The sequence below is a fragment of the Onychostoma macrolepis genome, chromosome 02 (genome assembly GCF_012432095.1).
Source record: "Onychostoma macrolepis isolate SWU-2019 chromosome 02, ASM1243209v1, whole genome shotgun sequence".
Taxonomy (NCBI): domain Eukaryota; kingdom Metazoa; phylum Chordata; class Actinopteri; order Cypriniformes; family Cyprinidae; genus Onychostoma; species Onychostoma macrolepis.
In genome coordinates this window covers 3,593,798-3,598,858 of record NC_081156.1, presented here as the reverse complement: position 1 = coordinate 3,598,858, position 5,061 = coordinate 3,593,798, and positions in this window count along the sequence as shown.

Here is a 5,061-nt window from a genome sequence, read left to right as displayed (position 1 = left end):
GTGGCACTGAAATGTTTTTTTTTTTTTTTCTCATGCACACAATGAGTACCTTAAGAACACCAGAATGATGTTTGTGGTTTAGCAGGGCATGGGTCTGACCTACTTTCATTTTTAGTTACTTCTGGTTTCAACAGTCTGGAAATGTTCTGTAGTCTAATTATCATTCTGTTAACTTTATGTAAGTAAATAAATATGCCATACACTATTGCAGGTATATTTGACATTTTTAATAAATTACAGTTACAAAAAAACAACAACAAGAAGTACACAAATTTATGATATAATTACACTAAATATGACTGCAAGTTTGTGGCTGCATCAACCAAGATTTTGTAGCTTTTTTTAAATTATGATAATTTGCAATAGATTTTAAATAATCAGGCAATGAATTCCAAAATTGTACACCTTTCACTGAGAGAACAGTCTGAGCAAATTACATTTTAGAAAATATCACTTTACAATTTCCACTAGAAGCCACTCGGGATCTACTGCTCTCCTGCAGTCTCTCAAAAAAAATTACATAAGGGCATAGGGGCAAGACCATTTAAATATTTAAACACAAACTTTACATAGTGAAAAAAGACAAAGTGAGTAAAGCTCAAAATCTTGTATTTACTTAGGATCTGATGATGGTATCTTCGACATTTGATCTGATTAATTATGGATTGATTTGTCTGAGACCAAATAGCTAATCCATACCATATGTGATAACTTCGAGTTTAAAAACAGAAAAGCATGATCGTATGTTATACAATTTCTTAATATGAAGCTGATAAGATTTGCCTTAATTGTTTTACACAATTTTTTAGCATGACTTTTAAAATTTAGCTGATAATCTAAAATCATAGCAAGATATTTTTCCTCTGATACTTGTTCAATATTCTCATCTTTAATTCTAATGTTTAATGATTTTGTTACAGGTAATTCTCTTATTGAAAAACATGTGGACTTTGTCTTTTTAGTAATTCAAGTTAAAAAAAGAGGCATCGAGCCAAGCTGACCCTTTCTTTAGGTTTCTTGTTAACTTTTCTTCAATTTCCACACAATTCCTACCAGATGCATAAATAACCGTGTTGTCAGAATACATTTGAAGACTCACATCAGGACATACTTCTGAAAGATCAGTAATATAAATACTAAAGAATAGGACCCAAAATAGTTCCCTGAGGAATTCCTATATCAATATTATGAGGTACTGACTTAACATTATTAATGACAACATTTTGTTCACCACTTTTTAAATATGTGTCAATCCTTAACAGAGATCGTTTTGATATATTATACTTTGATATTTTTGACATTAAAATATTCTGATTTACAGTATCAAATGCCTTTTTCAAATTCAGGAATACTGCACCAACTTTGAATCCTTTATCAAGTGACTGCTTAATATTTTCTAATAATAAGCAAGGTGTTTCTGTAGAATGGATATGTCTAAAACCAAATTGTAAAGGGTTTAAAAGATTATTTGTCTCTAAGTGATGCAAAAATTGTTCTGATACAACCTTCTCCAGCACTTTGGAGAGAACTGGAAGAAGACTAATCAGTCTATAATTATTTACATCATCTGAATTCCCAGATTTGAAAATAGGCTTTACCAATGCTTTTTTCCAGCTATCAGGGAACTGCCCAGTTGTGATAGAAACATTAATAAGATGAGTAAGGGGCTTAACTAAAATACTTCTTTTTTTTTAAAAGGCAGTATCAAGATTATATATATCTTTAGAATATGTAGTATTTAATTCATTAATAATTATCATAATTATGGATTGATCCATTTCCCGAATTTCAAATAAATTAACATTATCCTCTATATTCTCAAATTGATTAATATCTTCATCTGCAACTACGTACTGCCTATCAGCTTCAACTTTTGGAAAATCAAATGCAAGATCTTTAACTGATTGAATTTTTTAAAAAATCATTAAATGTATTTGCAACTCTTTTTGAGTCATGAACACTTTCATCTCCAACTTTAAGAATATATTTATCATGATCATTACATTTAGGTTTTATTAAACTGATAATTTGTTTCCATGTTAGATTACCATTTCCCTTAGCTTCAGATAATATGTGAAAGTAATAATTTGATTTTGAAATATAAATTCCATAATTACTGTCAGGAGTCCGGGCCCTGCGTTTCGCCCTCTCACCACCAGAGGTCACTATCTCCCGGATTCAATTCCCCAAACTCCACTCACCTCAGCTGTTTTCCTGATTGCCTCTCCCTGTGTTTTCTGTTCGGGGCTCGTTTGTCTCCCGTATGTACCTGTTTATGCCTGTGATTTCTGTCTGCCCTGTGCCCAGTTTATGGCCCTTTTCAGCATTTATGTTATTCAGTTGTGTTTTTGTGATTTATAAATAAAAGACCCTGTCTGCCTACATTTGAGTCTCCGTCTCTCCCGTCCTGTGACAATTACTTGATTTCTCAGTCCATTAAACAACTGCAAATCTATTTCATGTCTAATTTTAAGTAAAAAATACAATCCCGGACACTATCAGTCCATGCTGAATATAGAAATTTATTTTTACAAGTAAGAGCAACGTTTCAGTCCACTGACCTTCATCAGGCCTTCATCACTGGACCGAAACGTTGCTCTTGTAAAAATACATTTCTATTTAGCATGGACTGATAGTGTGTGGGATTGCATTTTTTATATTTTATGCACCTATCATTTTCTCAGGTGTGCTGAGTTTGTGTTGATTGAGTATATGTCTAATTTTAAGAAAAGTCTTTAAAGCATGATCTCTTTGCTTCATGACGTATCTGTTACGGAGCCAACGAGACGAGAGGCGTGCGGATCCATTTGCAAGTCTTTTATTCAGGTACGTGGTCACAAAACAAGCAAAGTTCACACAACACAGGCAAGACAAAGAGTAATCCTAGGGCAAGCGTGGGTCTTCGATCAGCGAACAATATCCAACAGGGCAAGGCAAAGAGATAATCCAGGTACACGAGCAATAGTCCAAGTGCAAACAGAGTCCGAACGGCTAGGAAAAGGGTTAATCCAGGAAGCACGGGCACGAATCAAAACATGAGAAAACAAAGCAAGACTATGACAACTAAGTGTGCTCTGTAGAGTAGCTATCGCTAGGAGAGTGATATACGCTATACAATACTCAGCAATCTGAATGAGGAAGTCCATGGCTTAAGTAGCATGTCTGATGGGAATCAGCTGTGTAATCAGTGCATTCAGCTGTGTGTGTGTGTGTCATCAGTGCAATGGATGATGGGAACTGTAGTCCGGGGTGAAGTGCTGTGTAGTGCAAGAGTCCATGTGGTGAGTGGGTGACCTCTGGTGGCGAGTGAACGGAAGTTCATAACCCAGATTCGTGACAGTGTCGTTAATCCAAGGAAGTTGTATTTTTCTATGTGATTTCTTTCGACATTTAGGCTAATAAATTTATCTACAGTACGACCAATATTAATCATAAATTCATCACAACATTTATTTACTTGATTATGTTGTAATACTTCATTCCAACTTACTGCCCTTAATTCCTTGTCAAATTCAGCCTGGTCTTTATGAGGAATCTCAAATTTTATTAATCCATTATGATTATTATGATACCTTGCTTGCCATTTTTTATTTACTTATTTTTAATTTAATTTTTTTTAAGTTTTCTAGCAATTAATACCATATTATGATCAGACAAACCGCAAACTAAATTATACATTTTTATTATACGCTCAGGTTTATTCATAAGTACCAAATCTATTAATGTTTGTGTTTTCCAATTAATACGAGTGGGTCCACTAATCTTCTGTTGATAATCATATTTTGAAGTCACATCCTTAAGCTTTTTTCTACAATGCTTGTCTAACCAACTTATATTAAAATCTCCAAAAACAAGTACTTCACAATTATGTTTAAAACTCCTAAATAATTCGGTAACACTTTATAATAACTGCACGCTATGAATCATTAGGTAAGCATTAGTAAATAGTCAGTTCATCCTTTATAAAGCATTGTTCCAACATTAATAGTCATTAGTAAGCAGTTTATAAATACAGCTATAAATGCCTTGTTCTTGATTTATAAGCATATTTATTACAAAGGAGATTTAAAGGCTCATTTATCTTCCTAAAAGAAAAAAATAAACAAACACAACACAGAGGGATACAGAACTCAGAAATATTTATTTCAAGATGAAAAGAAAAAAGAAACTGTCCAACTGTACACTTTAATTTTTCTTTTCAGTTGTACAGTTGTACAGTTTCCTTTTTGCATCATGAAAAAATATTTCTGTGTTCTGTATCCCTCTGTGTTGTGTTTGTTTAACTTGTCTGTTTGGAAGATAAATGAGCCTTTAAATCTGCTTTGTAAATGCTTTATGAGGAATGAATAGTCCTCACTTTAGATGAGCTCACAAAAACAGATGGCTGGCAACTACTAAATGTTTTATAACTACCTGACTTAATCATGAATTACAGCAGGAATATGTGTTAATAAAGCATTTATTAACACACTGAGCAACTATTATCACGTGTCTAAATAATAAGATTCATAAATGTACGTTTAAATAGTTTATTAATCATTTACTTACACTTTCTAAATGATCTTATGAACCACTGAACTCCTAAATAACTGGTTTGTAACGTAATAATTTAGAAATTATAAACTGATCATTAATAAAGTATGAATTATAGATATGCTCAAGAACAAAACATTTATAGCTGTATTTATAAACTGCTTACTAATGCCTATTAATGTTAGAACAATGCTTTATAAAGGATGAATTGACTATTTACTAATGCTTAACTAATGATTCATAGTGTGCAGTTATTATAAAGTGTTACCAATAATTCTTCTATATTATCATAAAACGTAACCTCACATCCTTAAATTCCATACGCGGAGAAAGAGAAATGTTTATGCTCAAAAATTCTATTAAAATATTTTCAAGTAAATTTCTGTAGATTTAAATGAATTCTTAATATATGTAAACACACCAACACCACGTCTACCTTTAACTCTATCTTTTCTAAAACATGTATATCCTGGGAGAGCAACCATACTAGTTATTAATATTATCATGTAACCATGTTTCGCTTAAACA